Genomic DNA, 17,979 nt, shown 5'->3' with positions numbered 1-17,979 from the left:
ATATTCTAGAATGGCCACCCCCTAAATCAGTTCGTGAAGTTCGTGGATTCTTGGGAATCACGGGTTGGTATAGGATTTTTATCAAAGATTATGCCTTGGTAGCTGCACCCTTGACAGATCTTCTTAAGAAGGATTGCAAAATAGTGTGGCTGCCAATCCATCAAAACAGCTTTGATCAGCTGAAAGTCATTATTACTTCTGCCCCAGTCTTAAAGCTTCCTGATTTCTCCAAGGAATTTGAAGTGGTTACCGATGCTAGTAGTCTAGCACTTGGTGGTGTCTTAGGCCAAGAAGGAAGACCAGTCGCTTATACTTCCCGCAAGCTGAAGCAATATGAAGCAAACTATGCCACCCATGATTTGGAACTCTTAGCAGTTGTTCATTGCCTCAAATTATGGAGACATTATCTCTTGGGAGGCAAATTCCAGCTTGTAACTGACCACAAAAGTCTAAAGTGGATCTTCACCCAGCCTAACCTCAACATGCGGCAAAGGAGATGGATTGAAATTCTACAAGAATATGATTTCGACATCAAATTCCGCCCTGGGAAAGATAATGTGGTAGCTGATGCACTTAGCCGCAAATCTTTCTTGAATGCAATTTCAATGCCAAATAATCCCATACTGGTCAAGGTGGAAGAAGTCTCATCTCATGACCCAGATTATCAAAGGATGATAAAGTTAGTAGAAGAAGGGGGACATTCAGAGAAAGAGAAGAATCTAATCAAGGGATACTCCACTCATGAAGGAAGCCTCTACTTCAATCACAGGCTATGTATCCCTAAGGATCCTGCTTTAAAGAAACTAATCCTCCATGAAGCTCATGATAGCCCTACTGCAGGACACCCAGGTTATGCAAAAACATTAAATGCAGTAAGAAGGAGCTTTCATTGGGCAAGCTTGAAAAATGATGTGCTTCGGTACTTGAAACAATGTCTCTCATGCCAAAGGATCAAGGCTGAAAGAGTCAAGATGCCTGGAAAGCTTCAACCCTTAGATATTCCCCAAATGAAGTGGGAGTGCATTAGTATGGATTTTGTCACAAGTCTCCCCACTGTTCAAGGAGGATATGACTCCATTCTAGTAGTAGTGGACTTACTTACCAAAGTAGCTCACCTTATACCAGCAAAGAAGACCTTCAAAGCTTCTGATGTTGCTCGTATATTCATCAAGGAAGTCTTCAAACTTCATGGTCTCCCAAAAAGAATAGTAAGTGATCGGGATTCTGACTTCACCTCAAAATTCTGGCAGTCTTTATTTCAAGCTCTGGGGACCCAACTTTGCTTTAGCACAGCTTATCACCCAGAGACCGATGGCCAGACTGAAAGAGTCAATCAAGTAATTGAAGACATTCTCAGAGCATACTGTGGACGGGAACCCAGAAGGTGGATTCAATACCTTCCTCTGGTGGAATTCGCCTACAATGCGTCTTATCATCAAAGCATAGGAATGTCACCATTCAAAGCACTCTATGGGCAAGAATGCTTGTCTCCTCTAAATTTCTCTGATCCGACCATAAGAGTTGAGGCATCCAGGAAAATGCTCGAAGAGATGGAGGAACAAACCAAAGCTATCCAAAGGGATATTAAAGCTGCCCAAGATCGACAAAAGCATTATGCTGACAACAAGAGGTCTGAAAGGATCTTCAAGGAAGGAGACAAAGTTCTTCTACGAGTGCGCCCCAAACGAAGTTCTCTATCACTTGGGAAATATAAGAAGCTCAGCCCTAGGTATTGTGGTCCTTATACAGTTATCAAGTGTCTAGGTAAAAGTGCCTATAAACTCCAACTTCCAGCCCATATCAAAGTCCATAATGTATTTCATGTAAGTCTGTTAAAGCCATATGTCCCCAGTCTCGATCATATTCTTGATGATGAACAAGTTGTAATCCCTACTCAAGGAGTCCTTGAATTACAGCCCAATAGCATCATAGATTCTAGGGAAAGGCAACTCCGAAATAGAACTCTTGTAGAACATCTAGTTCAGTGGAAAGATTACCCTGAAGAGGATGCAACTTGGGAAGATGAATCTACACTCTTAAAGGATTATCCCCAATTCATGACGAGATGAGGACATCTCGATTTCTTTAAGGGGGGAAGGATGTAACGTACCCATCTTCACTAATAAAGAAATGTCCATGTAATTATGAGTTTTTATAGTATAAATATCAATAATTTTATTATTTGAGTCATTTCCAATTAGAATCTTCAAATTCTGAGCCCAAATTTGGAATCTGCGCGCGATTTTACCCTAATAAAGGATTTTACAGCATCCAAAACGGACACCGGATCAAGCCTATACGCTAATTTCAATCATTTTAGTTATAAAACGGCGACCTTTAAACCTTAATAAATGCACGACCGCACGTCCGTTTGACGAACGGTCTGAACCCCTGCGACCAGGAGAACCTCCCGGACAAAAAAATTTTTCGCCCCCCGGGGCGGCCCGGCACGCAAATCGAGGCGAGCGCCCCAAATTTGGGTACCCCGTCCCAAAATTTGGTCCGTACACACTTACTAGGGCGCCCGTACAATGGCCGCCCAAGAACCAAAGGACGACCGCCCACTGTTTGGTCCACGCGTACCTTTGGGCGGACACCCAGACCGGATAAGGTACATGCGTACCACTCCTTTCCCAGACAGCCAGCACCGTACCTTTCCCGTAGACCCATGCAGACCACTGGTCCAGAGCCTTTGAAGGTACACCGTCCTTTCGTCCCTGCTTTGCGCAGCGCCCGCACCCTCACCCCTCAGCTATATAAACCCCCGGGGTGCGGCACGCACTTCTGTGTAGCGTATGCCCTGTTGTGCTGCTGTCCGTACCGTCGTAGCGTACTTGCTGCAAGTACAGCCGCCCTTGCAGCCACCCCTCTCACAGCCCCTCATTTGGCTCTTTTCAGATAAGCCAATTTTCCTCCATCCTCCTCTTGCCATGGACCAGTGTCCTTAACTCTTCTCCCCCCCCCCGTGTGAATAGACTTACAGAGAGGCTTGCAGCCACCCCTCCCAGCCCTCTCCACGTTTTTGCCTTTGGCCTTAAGGACACCCTCACAATCCCCCCCCCCCCCCATTTGCGTAGACTTTAGTAAGAGATTTTTTACTCAAGCGAGGGTTCGTGCGCCATTTTCTTTTGCTCATACGGTGAGCAAACGAGCTCGGAATTCAGATCCGACTGAAGCGTTTCGATCACAGCAGCAAGCTCTACAAGGCGACACCTACGATGGCCTCATCCCGGAGACGGCAAAATATTACCTCAAGAGGCGCACGTAACAACGAGATGGAGGGAGATGCGCCCAACGCGGCTCCAGTCCCTTTTCAAGCCGCTCAAGGAAACGGTGGCCAGGTTAGATTGGTTAATTTTCAAAAGAAGAGATTTTTTTTCTTAAAATTAGTATTAATGAATGGTGTCTTTTCCTCTTAAAATGACGACATAAAAATTATATGAAATTATGAATTATGTGATGTTGTTTTCGATAAATTACGTTGAAATTGCTATCTTCATAAATTGTGAATGCTATACTTAGAAAATTGCATTGAAGTTGTTATCTTTGGAATTCAAGATTTTTTTTGGCTTTAACGCTAACTCCGTTCCGTGCTTGTGTAGCCGGGCGGCGTCGTTAGTAAAGCCCGGTAATGGTCCAAGGTATCCCTCATACCTTTGGAGGAATAAGGATCGCCGATTGAGGCGAGAGATTATGAGGCTGCCTAGTTCTGAGGGCCCAGGCTAGTGCGGTAAATAAGCCCACCCTAGTGCGCAGACATCCCTCTGAGGGGCGGGAGGATCGAGCGATGGAGCCTGAGAGGGCGACAGGCCGGCTTGAGTCCTCGCCAGCGGCCGACGATGAGGTGTATGGTCCCGTAGGGTTTTGCCCAGCATGTAGAGGCTGGAAGGCCGAATTCTAGATCATCGGCAGAATAAGAATAAGAGAGCCGGATTGGCTTGTATGGAAATGGATTCATGTATAAACTTTTTTATATAATTGCATCTTGTCTTTGGTATGATTGTATTCTATAAGAAGGCTGTTATAACGAACCTTGTGAAGAAGGGCCCTAATTAAGGAATATGCTTATTTATGTCAAACAGTGTGGTAGTATTAATTAGAAAACAAATTGATGCGTGAGTAGGGTGGAAAGTGGGAGGATGGAATGCCCTGACGGCACCATCCTACGGATGGGTGGACCCGATTAGTCGGGTAGCTTTCCAACAAATTAAGTGGAAGCCCTACGTTAGATAGTTAGGTTCTTGGGCAACTCTATTCAAGAGACTAGGTCAGCGGCTGTGCCTTGCATAAGATGAGGAAAAAAGCGTTGTCCCTAGAAATCAAGTCTAAGTAGTTGCCCAATTTTTGATCAAATTGCCCTATGGGTGATTTGATGTTTAGGAAATCACGCTCCCCCTGCGGGATAGAGCTAGGTCATACCTATGAATCGTATCCTTGAATCTCTACAGGGTCAAGGTGTCGATGAATAGGAAATTTATCCTAAGATAAGACTTAGCGGACTATCTTAAGTGTTTCTCCCATTTTTAGAGGGAGGAACCTTACATTTTAGAGTATATTCCTTGTACTCATGTATATATTCCAACTTAGATACCTAGTTGCTTATATATCTAGGTGAATTGTTATTTTTCTACCCTATCTTTCTTGTGTTTATTGGGTAGTTATGATTAGAAAGGCACCAATACTTCAAATTATTTTCTAATGATGTACTCGGAAAGAGTTATTCCTTGATGTGGTCTTAGTAGGTATATAGAGACAGGTTTTAGTATGTGAAAGCGTTCATGCTTATGTATAGGTATTAGCCAAAGACACGTGTTGATGTCGGTCTTAAGGACATTGAGCTTCATGTGTTGAGGGATTTCTTGTGTGACATGCAGGAAATGCTAACCCAAGCTCAGGATTCTGTCAAGAGTGCTTAGGATAGAGCATGGTTCTATGCTGATACGGGACGCTCACCTCAGTATTTTGAGCCAGGAGCATTGGTTTATTTGAAAGTTCCTAAAGATTCTCAAGAAATGCTCAAAATTATCTTCTAGATATTGTGGTCCATTCCAGATTATAGGACAGATTGGCACAGTTGCATAATGAGCTAAAACTACCTCCACATGTCAGAGTTCATCCAATCTTTCATGTCAGCAGATTGAAAGAGAAGCTGGGAGGTGAGGATAACACAATTACTCCTTAAGAATTCGTTTAGGTTGAGGATTTACCCTATGTTCCACATGAACCTGAAAAGATACTTGAATTTAGGGAAAGAAAACTTCGTAATCGCTTAATCCTTGAGGTTAAAATTAGGTGGAAAGATAGGAAAATTGAGGATTCAACATGGGAGTCAGTTGAGTACATCCAACACAGGTTTCCTTCTTTTCATTGCAAGAGTGCGATGTTTTGAGAGAGGGGAGGTATGTTATGTGAACATCATATGCATATACTAGGAGGCTAACCCATCCTAGGCATGTGAGAATGGGAGCATGGGAACATGCTCTAGTGGGACTAGGGTTAAGCCTAACCTTGGGTTAAGGTTAGAGTCAGGCAACCAAGGGTAACACATGGAGATAGAAGGCCAAGAGTCACTCTGAAAATGGAAGGTCAAGAGTCACTTTGAAAATGGAAGGTCAAGAGTCAATTGAGTGCTCTCCTATATAATAGGAGCATGAGGAGTTTCGGATCCGAAATAAGTCTGAATCGCATCCGAACAGAACAACAAAGATCCGGGTTGCTTGCCACACATTTGTCCATGCATGATTCGAATTTCATGCCTCTTCGGCGCCGTTTGTGCCACTATTGGAAATTTCCGCCATTTACCATGCTCGTGCATCTTTTTCAAGAACCCGGATTCAGACAGTTAGAAGTTGAGAATCCGGGACCCCAGTAGAGAACGGACCACACGAACTTGGGCTAGGGAAGTTGCCATATGTCTACATCACTCCGTGCATAGATTTGGGCATCGCAATCACTTTCTACAGCGCGTCAAAGTTGAATCCCGGCGAGAAGATAGTGCAAAATCGCCATAAGAGAGTTTCAAATCCGAAATGAGTCCGAATCGCATCTGAACACAACAAGAAAGATCCGGGTTGCTTGCCACACATTTGTCCATGCATGATTCGATTTTCGTGCGTCTTCGGCGCGGTTTGGGCCACGGTTGGAAATTTCGGTCATTTGGCACGCTCGTGCATCTTTTTCGAGAACCCGGATTCGGATAGTTAGAAGTTGAAGATCCGGGACCCCATCAAAGAACGGACCACTCGGACTTGTGCTAAGGAAGTTTCTCTATGTCCACATCACTCCGTGCATGAATTTGGGCATCGCAATCACTTCTCCCAGTGCGTCAAAGTTGGGTCCCAATGGCATTCAACACACTTGTTTATCTCCTTGGTTCTCGTCATGGTCTCTTCTTGGAGTAATTGGTTTTGTTGATTTGCATGGTACACAGCTAGATCAATGCATTCTAGCTCTACCACATGGTAGAGCTAGACGTCAAATGAAATTCTAGCTCCACCACATGGTAGAGCTAGATCTCAAAGCATTCTAGCTCTACGATGTGGTCTAGGTTGGATACAGCTCTATCACATGGTAGAGCTAGATCAAATGCAATTCTAGCTTCTTGGTTCTTGTCATGTGAAAGTAGATCTCTTCTTGGAGTAATTGATTTTGTTGATCTGCATGGTAGACAGCTAGATCGATGCATTCTAGCTCCAGCACATGGTAGAGCTAGATCGAATGCAATTGTAGCTCCTTGGTTCTCGTCATGTGAAGTAGGTCTCTTCTTAGAGTAATTGGTTTTGTTGATCTGCATGGTACACAGCTAGATCCGGGTTGCCACACATTTGTCCATGCATTTGTCCATGCATGATTCGAATTTCACACATTTCTCCATGCATGATTCGAATTTCATGCCTCTTCGGCACCGTTTGGGACACGGTTGGAAATTTTTGCCATTTGGCATGCTCGTGCATCTTTTTCGAGAACCCGGATTCGAACAGTTAGAAGTTGAGAATCCAGGACCCCATCAGAGAACGGACCACACTTTGTGCTAGGGAAGTTGCTCTATGTCCACATCACTCCGTGCATGGATTTGGGCAACGCAATCACTTCTCGGCAAAGATAGTGCAAAATCACCATAGCAGGGTTTCGGATCTGAAATGAGACCGAATCGTATCTGAACACAACAAGAAAGATCCGGGTTGCTTGCCACACATTTGTCCATGCATGATTCGAATTTCATGCCTCTTCGGTGCCGTTTGGGCCACGGTTGGAAATTTCCCATTTGGCACGCTCGTGCATCTTTTTCGAGAACCCGGATTCGGACAGTTAGAAGTTGAGGATCCGAGACCCCATCAGAGAACGGACCACACGGACTTGTGCTAGGAAAGTTTCTCTATGTCCACATCACTACATGCATGGATTTGGACATCGCAATCACTTCTCCCAGCGCGTCAAAGTTGGGTCCCGGCAAAAATAGTGCAAAATTGCCATAACAGAGTTTCGGATCCGAAATAAGTCTGAATCGCATCTGAACAGAACAACAAAGATCCGGGTTGCTTGCCACACATTTGTCCATGCATGATTCGAATTCATGCCTTGTTCGTGCCGTTTGTGCCACTGTTAGAAATTTCTGCCATTTACCATGCTCGTGCATCTTTTTCGAGAACCCGGATTCGGACAGTTAGAAGTTGAGAATCCGGGACCCCATCAGAGACGACCGGACCACACGAACTTGTGCTAAGGAAGTTGCTCTATGTCCACATGACTCCGTGCATAGATTTGGGCATCGCACTCACTTCTCACAGCGCGTAAAAGTTGGGTTCCAGCGAAGATAGTGCAAAATCGCTATAAGAGAGTTTCAGATCCGAAAAGAGTCCGAATCGCATCTGAACACAATAAGAAAGATCGGGGTTTCTTGCCACACATTTGTGTATGCATGATTCGATTTTCATGCCTCTTCGGCGCCGTTTGGGCCACGGTTGGAAATTTCTGCCATTCGGCACGCTCGTGTATCTTTTTCGATAACCCGGATTCAGACAGTTAGAAGTTGAGGATCCGGGACTCCATCAGAGAACGGACCACTCAGACTTGTGCTAGGGAAGTTGCTCTATGTCCACATCACTCAGTGCATGGATTTGGGCATCGCAATCACATCTCCCTGCGTGTCAAAGTTGGATCCCAACGCCATTCAACACACTTGTTTATCTTCTTGGTTCTCGTCATGGTCTCTTCTTGGAGTAATTGGTTTTGTTGATTTGCATGGTACACAGCTAGATCAATGCATTCTAGCTCTACCACATGGTATAGCTAGACCTCAAAGCATTCTAGCTCTACGATGTGGTCTAGGTTGGATACAGCTCTACCACGTGGTTGAGCTAGATCAAATGCAATTCTAGCTTCTTGGTTCTTGTCATGTGCAGTAGATCTCTTCTTAGAGTAATTGATTTTGTTGATCTGCATGGTACATGGCTAGATTGATGCATTCTAGCTCCACCACATGGTAGAGCTACATCGAATGCAATTGTAGCTCCTTGGTTCTCATCATGTGAAGTAGTTCTCTTTTTAGAGTAATTAAATTTGTTAATCTGCATGGTACACAGCTAGATCCGGGTTGCTTGCCACACATTTGTCCATGCATGATTCGAATTTCATGCCTCTTCGGCGTCGTTTGGGCCATGGTTGAAAATTTTTGCTATTTGGCACGCTCGTGTATCTTTTTCGAGAACCTGGATTCGAAGAGTTAGAAGTTGAGAATCCGGGACCCCATCAGAGAACGGACCACACGGACTTGTGCTAGGGAAGTTGCTCTACGTCCACATCACTCTGTGCATGGATTTGGGCAACGCAATCACTTCTCGGCAAAGATAGTGCAAAATCACCATAACAGGGTTTCGGATCCGAAATGAGACCGAATCGCATTTGAACACAACAAGAAAGATCCGGGTTGCTTGCCACACATTTGTCCATGCATGATTCGAATTTCATGCCTATTCGGTGCCGTTTGGGCCATGATTGGAAACTCGGGATAAACTCCATGCAGCGTCAGCAGCACAGATATGGTTGTGGGACACGTTCGACAGGCCCCACGTGCCGTGGCGACATATGGTCAAATCGGTTCGGCTAAAAAGTAGCTCAAGCCTCGCATCGCAAGAAAGGAATGGCGCAGCTCTCATCGGTTTTTGTGTAAGATCGTCTTGGTCCTTGCTGCCACGTACTTCTTTTTTCTTTTTTGGCAAACCTACATCTTTCACGAAAAACCCACGCTTAGCCAGTGAATGGTAAATTCACACTAACCAAATCCAATTTTCAAGGTGCACTTTAAATTATCAAGAGTGTCTATTCACTCAAACCATCAAGGGTGTCATTTATTCACCCAAATTATCAAGGATTATCAAGGATGCATTACCACTAATTAATGCAGCAAAGGTCCCTCAATGAACAATCTACGCTTGGCAAGACCCCCCACTATGCCACCCCTCCCTCAAGCCATCGCTAGGTAGGTAAGGGACACACACCCTCCTCAGGGAACTCATCAAAGAGACATCATTGTGTGTGATTTTCTTTCATTCAGAATCCACCCCTAGATGTAGAGCAAACAAATATATATATATATATATATATATATATAGAGAGAGAGAGAGAGAGAGAGAGAGAGAGAGAGAGGGGCAAAGACACACAACACAATAACAATAAATATGTAGGATTAATAATTTCCTTTTTTGGCATCAAGAAAATAAAGCGTACCAAAACACTAGTTCTCCCTAAGGTTAGTTGCTGGCGGTCAGACAACCCATTTGGTCGCCAAGGTTCCTTCCTTCAGTAGGCGATCTCATCACGAGTCAGTATTTCTTGTTCTCTAACAACTTTTGTGACAGCTTCTTGAAATTGGGTAGTACCTGTACGAATGTAAGGAGGAAGGGGGATACTCCTTGGGTATGTGTGACAATGTTCAAAAGAGGCTATCTTCTGGGTAGTCCATCTCTCTTGTCGCTACTCTATGTTGTATGAATGTCTATTTTTGTGTTAACTACTACCATTGAGAGGCATGAATGAATGGGGATCTAGCCCATATGTAATATTAGTTAACTCCCTTGCATACAAGCAGATCAGAGCTCAACGCTCTGCGTTGGCTATTACATTAAGCATAGTAGAGATGTCGTTGTGCTTCAAGAGCCGACTAGGTGGTCTTGAACCACTGAAGTATCGGGTCTTGACCGAACGGTGACACTTTTGGCGATCCTAATAGGCCAGAAAAGGGGAGTAGGAAGGTAAGGGGTTAGTTCTACATAGGAAGCTTGAATTGTTTTCATGTGCATGACATGCATGTTCTCGTTATTAAAACTCCTGACGTAGAGGAGTTAGTCAGGGTAGGTCATGAGAGGAAGTGTGCATGCCATGGTGTTCATGTGTGAGTCATAGTAATGCAATGGACGGTGCATGGAGAATGAAGGAAGTTCAAGCAGAGCGATGCGGTAACACCGCACAGTCGGAGGCCTTTGAATATGGGGGGCAGCCACATCAAGCAAATAGACTTCCAAAAGGGCCCCTGCACTAGCAAAAGCAAGAATGAAAAAACCAAGATCCTCTAGAAGAGATCGAGGGAGAGGAAGAACACCAAGAGCTCCAAAACAGGAGATAGGGATACCAAGAAGAAGTCGAAGAACAAGTAGCCTTGGGAAGGATGTCTCTAAAATACCCAAAGCTCAAGGGAAAAAGTGAGGAGAATCCAAATGCTCTTATCTTTGCCTTTAAGACTACCTTCTTGGCTACTAGAGCCCCATTGCCACAAAAAAAAAGAGTATTTTGCAACGACTCAAGGTAGCAAGGCCACTAGCTGTATGTACAATAGAGTCTGGACCATTTCTAGACGTTTGAGGAACTGAAGAGAGCTTTCCTAAAGAGATTTCGGACAGATAAGACCACCACTAAGGTACTAGAAAAGATGTAAAGGCTGACTCAGAAGAAGACGCCAATAGAAGATTATGCAGTAGAATTCAGTGTATTATTAATGTGTCTCTAGACCAACCCAACAAACTTGTAGTATCCACACTGATTTGTGAAAGGGTTGAGGGAGAAGCTCGAGACGACAATAGCCTCTTACAATTTGGAGACTCCCACATTTGGACAAGTGGTGGGCCAGAGCAATCAAGGCTAAAGGAATCTTGAGGTAAACAAGGAAAGACCCCAAGAAGAAAAAGAAAAGAGCCGAAGGAATCTTGAGGCAGACAAGGAAAGACCCCTAGAAGAAAAAGAAAAGGGCTTACAAAAGAAAAGAGAAGAAAGAAGAAACTTCTGAGTCAGAATCTAGTGGACACCTTGGAATCAGACTTGGATGGCAAGGAGCGGAAGTCCCAAAAGAGGAAAGGCAAGAAGCAGGCAATGGATGTTCAGGAAGAACTGAAGGGCACCCTAGCCAAAGCTAGCCAGAGAACATGTAGGATTTGGAGTGAGACCGAACCTCTAGTACACCAAGTACCAGGGTCACACAAAAGAAGAATGTCAGATGAAAACCACCCAGCAACCATGTGTCATTTGCAATAAGAAAAACCACACTAGTCACTGATACATGATTTTACAATGCTTAGAATAGGAACTCGAGGGTAGTAGAAAGATAACAGTGTCAGCAACCAGCATATTCCAGCCCCCATCAATCAAATCACCACTGGGCCTCAAAATAAGAGACCTTATGGAAGATGATGTGGAAGATTCGAACAAAGAGGACCTAGGCTGGTATGCTATTACTGCAATGCCCTTGAGAACAGGCAAAGTGACTCTCCCATGCGTCAATGTCAGGAATTACAAGAAATAAGATCACAAAGAGAAGAAAACCCAGCAGGAGCTGACGTAGCATTAAACATGGTGAAAATGGATGAATGGACATGGAAGCATCAAGAGTGTTGAGAGAAGAGGAAGCACGGCATGCACACACAATGAATGGCCAATGAGGATGCCTCCTCAAAGCCCTTCTAATCCCTTAACCCACTCACCCGTAAAGGTTTGTGGAGGGATGAGGATGCCTTAGGGTCATTTGACCCTATATCTAAGGTCCTTTTTAGACCTTGATACAGCATGTGGGACATATTTGAAGTCACGTGGTAGCCAGGGAACGATGGCTGTTCCAACACCTCCCCTAGCGTCAAACTTCAGCCTACAACATCCTAGAGCAAAACAATCATCTTACAAAAGGAATCGAAAAAGAATATGGAGCAAGTCTTGATAAAATAACTGACAAGGGAAGTTCAGGAAAGAGAAAAAGGACAGATGACAAAAGCCAAATTATGCAAGTCAGGAAGTCAGGAAGTAGGGAGCAGCAACCTTGAAAAAGAATATGACCTATGGGAGGATCTCAGCAAAATGAAGTTGAATATAACACTAGTTCAAATGTTGAATCTGGTACCCAACTAAAGGCAAAAGTTGCTCCAAGCCATAGTGCCAAATGAAAAGTTGGTGCAAGTGCTTGTTTAGGAAGTGGAGACTCTAGCTGCAAAGTTTAGAATTATAGAAACAATTCACGATTGTAACACAGTTGTTCTTGAAGTGACTATAAAAATAAGAGGGCAGACGATGTCACAAGTCATCCTAGATGGGAGATCTAGAGTCAACATAATATGAGATGGTCTAGCAAAGAAACTAGGAATCACAAAAATGCAGCCTGCTCCATTCCAGATCAGGATGGCTGATCAAAGGACTGGTCGGAATTATTAAAGGAGAGTAGATTGAAGTGGTAGGATGTATGTTCACTGTTGTATTCATAGTTCAAAAAATATCTAAGATCTTGGGAGCATGTCACATGTTGTTGGGAAGACCATGGCTCAGGAGTGAAAAAGTCAAACATAATTTGAAAATTGACAAGATCACAATCTAGCAAGGAAAAAAGAAGGTGCGCATCCCAGTTTGCAAGAAAGGAGAAGATAAATTTGGCCAACCAACCATTGCATGCAGAAGGACTAAACTACTTGGAAGGAGTAGAAGATGATGAAGAAGAGTAGATCCTAAGAGAGAATCCATACGTGTTCACTCTTTGAAGTGGATATAAAATGGATTGTTCAAAGGTATGATCCAAAAGTCTTGATCACTCAACGAGAATTTCTAATGAATGAAGGAAACCAAAGAGAACAGGATGGGGAAAAAGTTAAAGACAGTCAGGATGAGATAACAGAGGTATAGGCAGAGTATTAAAATGCTCTATTCATTCTCAAGCAGGAAGAAGAGAAAATCAAAAGACACAACATCAAAGTACAAGAAGATGAACTTGAAAAAATAAACCTAGGAGATGAAAAAAGCCCAGGACCATCAAAGTTAGTGTAGAATTGAGTCAAGAATTTAACCCTAGCTTTGTAACAAGACAAAAAAGTGGACATATTTCTGTCCTATTTATTGACCAACTTTATGGAATTATTTAGAACACATGAATGGTGCAAATCAAAGGTTTTGTTTTTTCATATGATCATGGGTACATAGTAAAAGAAAATTGGGGTTTTTTGGGACCACATTAGTTACCTCAAGGCTTTTCAATTTCATAAGAATTCATAGGCCAAATTATAGTTGTAATGCAGAGTAGTTTTGAATACATTTAGATCAAAGGCTTTAATTAGCCAATTTCTCATTACTTTTCAAAGTTTTTAGATATGCATTGCTTCGAAAACATATATATGGTAATACACTCTATCTTAGGCTCAAAAATTGATTAGAACTCCAAAATTTAGGTCTTCATGAAAATTCTAAGGTATTTAGCTGTCTCAAAATAATAACTTTAAGGATTTTTGTAGCTAATCATATAATCTTAGACTAGGACCAAATCTTGTACACATGTTATGTACAATGTTATGCTTTGCTGGTGAATTTTTGAGAGCCAATCATATATAAAGACAATATTAGATAATTTGGGAAAAATCTCATACTTTGGGAACTACCTTTTCAACATAGTTTTGGCCATATCTTGAGCATATTAACTCCAAATTTGTCAGACATTATAGATTTAGATCCTACTCTTCAAGACCTTTTAATGATATGTCACATGATAGGGTTTTGACAAAAGCTTGGATAGGTTCACCATGATCCCATTTTTCAAATGGGAATGGGATTTTTCCCAAATTATCTAATATGGTGTTTATACACCTATCTTTTTAGGCTTTTTGTTTTAGAGAAAAGTTTATAAATTTTAAACCATAATTATTATTATAGAATAATATAAGTTTTGACACATTTTTCAACATATCACAAGGATTTAAGTGGAATATCTAGTCATTTTATATCATAATAAACACTATTTTCATAAGTTTCTTACTAGATGATCCAAATATAAGCAAGGGTTCATATACGTTGTTTTGTTATCAATGCAATTTTGAAAGTTGAGATCGTCACACTGTCTTCTGTTTAGATATGTATTCTTAACTGATTACTTTATTGGAGACATTAATTTATTAGTATAACTAAAGTAAATCACCATATAAGCTCACACTATTGTCGTATTTTGGTGTCAAATACTCAACAACTAAAAAGATATTCTAAGAAGTAAATTTAATTGAATTAATTCTTAATGTAATATTTTTTTTATCATGTAAAATCTATCTCTAATCTCTTAAATATTATGTAAGGTTTAGGAGAAATTTATAATGAGTCGAGATAATTTTTTTCTTGCACATGAAGGAACCAACTTTGTAAATTTGTAACCTATTTGGATTATAGTGCCGGATAGACCTCTACTTATGGTGATTATAGTGCTGGATAAACCTCTACTTATGGTGATTTATAAACTATAATTAAGGTTATTTTTATCATTTTAGTAATTTTCTAAGGTTTGCCAAATTCATAAAGACGCCTTAGAATAGAAATCCTAAAATATTCATCCCATTGACAAGATATGATTTTTTTAGCAAACCCTTGAAAATACATATTTATGTCATGTTGAGCTACCAAACTAGTGTTAAGGAATAACTTTTGGAGCTATTGAAATCCTAAAAAGATTTATTCGCTTGGAACTACGTTGATATGAAAGGAATTGATCCCAGCTTCTATCAGCACAAAATCAATATGAAGGAGGATGCAATTCCAATAAGGCAAAAGAGCAGGTACAGGATAAATCCCAACTATGCCAAGAAAGTCAAGGAAGAGATAAACAAGATCTTAAGGGTGGGATTCATCTACCAATAGACAGAGCAAAATGGCTATCATCTATAGTTATTGTCCCGAAGAAAAATGGAAACTCAAAGACATGAAGCTGAATTCCTAGAGCTACAATATGAGTTCCATTCCCTCTATCATTCATAGGCTCACTATTGGATGCCATAGCAAGATATGAGATATATTCATTTATGGATGGATTCAGTGAGGTTACAATCAGGTTCGCATGGCTCCATAAGATTTATATATAAAAAAAGCATTTCTGACCAAATGGGGTGCATTTGACTCTAATGTGATTACCTTCAGACTGAAGTATGCTCCAGTTACATTCCAGAGAATGGTGCAAGAAATATTATATGAATGTTTGACCACCTTCATAAGGGTATTTGTGGATGACTTCAATGTGTTAAAGAAAAACAAAGATCACATAAAGCAATTAATGATGTGTCTAGAAAAATACAGAAAAGCCAAACAGTCTTAACCCAGATAAGTGCACCTTTGTAGTCACAAAAAGTGGATCCTTGTTGGGACACATATAGTGTCTACGGAAGGACTCGCAGTAGTGGACCCTACAAAAGTAGAAATCATAGTAGAGTTACAACCACCTAAGAATAACAAGGAATCAACCAAATTATTGGTATTATATCAAGTGGCGTATAGTGTCTATGGAAGGACTCGCAGTAGTGGATCCCTACAAAAGTAGAAATCATAGTAGAGTTACAACCACCTAAGAATAACAAGGAATCAACCAAATTCTTGGTATTAAATCAAGTGGCATAGCAAGTTCATAAGATTTGTGCAAAATGGAGCGATACCTCTGTACTGTCTAACTTTCTATAAAGGATGTGGACTATGTCTCGTCTCAAGCATTTCAGGAAGCATTCTAGAATTTGAAAATGGATGTCTTTAGCATCAATTCTCCAACAACCAAACTTTGAGCTAGTTTTCCTCCACATGTTCGTGGATGCCTTCGCCATGGCCATAGGAAGTGCCTTAATGCAGGAATCACTTAAGGATGGTTCAGACCAGTGTATTATACAAGTAGAAGGCTATCTAAAAAAGGAAGGAATTATTCCACCCACTGAGAAGGAGTCACTGGGAATGATTTACTCAGTTAATAAATTCAGGCATTATCTACTATTAGGGAATGTTTTTGAATTTCATATGGATCATAAGGCCCTCCTGTATCTGGTAAACAAGCCAGACTTAGTAGGAAAGCTAGCCAGATGGATGCTATTGCTGTTGTTGCAGGAGTTTGAGTTCACAATTAAACACACCCCACGAGATAAACATGTAGTGGCAAATTTCCTGTCCATATTGGAGTTTGGAGAAGCTCGAGATGGGGTGGAGGACAATTTTTTGGATACACACCTCTTCATCTCATAGATGGGGGAAAACCAAGTTAGGCGATCCAACTTCTTCAATTGCTCAATTTATCTTCATCAATCGATCCATTGATCTTTTTCGATCATCTGATTCAATATTTTAATCAGTGTGATTGATAATTAGTCGATCGATTGATCTTTTTTTATCATCCAATTCAATCTTTTAATCAGTGATGTAACTTCTTCGTTCGAGAGCGACTCAGCTTCTTCAATCATCTGATTCTATTGCAATTAAATCACTCGATTCTACTTCAACACTCATTTGATCCAGGACTTCAATTGCTCAATTCTATGATAGTTTGATCTCTCGATTCTACTTCAACAATCTTCTAATCTAGGATTTCAATCATTTGATACTACTATAGTTTGGTCATTCAATTCTACCTCAACAATCATTTGGTCTAAGATTTTAATGATCCAATTTAACTGTAAATTTTTAGCAGACTAACTAATCAGCATCTCGTGACTTCATTTTAAGTTATTTTTAGAATCTTTCTTTCTTAGATTTAACAGTAGTCAGGTATGGTGTAGCACCTCATCCAATGATTGGTTTGGTATTCTTACAAAACAAGATAAGTTTGATGGGTCAAATTACTCCCTCTGGAGTTTCATGATGAGAAATGTCCTTATTGCCAAGGGTTTATGGAGTCTTGTCAGTGGTGATCATCCCCACTTGGCATAATTTCTCCTTGCACTGCTCAAAGGGGTCAGTCCCAATAAACCCAGATATATGCCTCTCAAATAACTATTGATTTGAGAAGATGGGATTCAAATGATGCATAAGCATTGGCATTAATTGCTTTTTTTGTTAAATGTGAAATTGTTTCGCATATTCGCTCTTGCAAAACATCTAAACTTGCTTGGGACACTTTAGACTATGTATTCGGCTAAAATTGATGCTCGAGTTGCTTTTCTCAAAATGAATCTTAATAATGAAAAAATGTAGGAGAAGTGGTCCACGAATGAACATAGAAGTTATGTCTAATTCAAGATAAACATAGCTTGAAACTGTACTTTGCCATGAACAAGCAACCCAAACAAAAGTATGGAGCATTTTTCACACTCTATATGGATCATGAGTACACCACTGCACTATAAAATCACTACAAGACAATGCTGCCATACACGCGTTTCATACACGCGATAAATTACGAACGCGTGTATGGTCGCGCTTGTATTTGAATAGAATCGGGCGCGTGTATTTTAGCATTTAAGTTCGCGTGTATATTTGCATTTATCAACGCGTGTATAAACGCGTTTATATACACGCAGTAATACACGCATAAATACACGATAATATTTACGGGGTAATACTCGCTATTATACACGGATAAATACACGCCACTGTACACGGATTAATACATGCATGGCAGAGAAAAACTGAAAAAAAACTGAATTCCTTAACAAAATTAAAAACTATTTTCCTTAAACCATCTCATAGTACATTACAGTATACATCATTACACAATCCCACTACATGCATTTACAA

Source organism: Cibotium barometz, chromosome 23, assembly GCF_041138505.1.
Source record: "Cibotium barometz isolate CiBa-2024 chromosome 23, ASM4113850v1, whole genome shotgun sequence".
In the NCBI taxonomy this organism is placed as follows: Eukaryota; Viridiplantae; Streptophyta; class Polypodiopsida; order Cyatheales; family Cibotiaceae; genus Cibotium; species Cibotium barometz.
The sequence above is the reverse complement of the archived record's forward strand: the minus strand, read 5'-3'. Positions refer to the sequence as shown.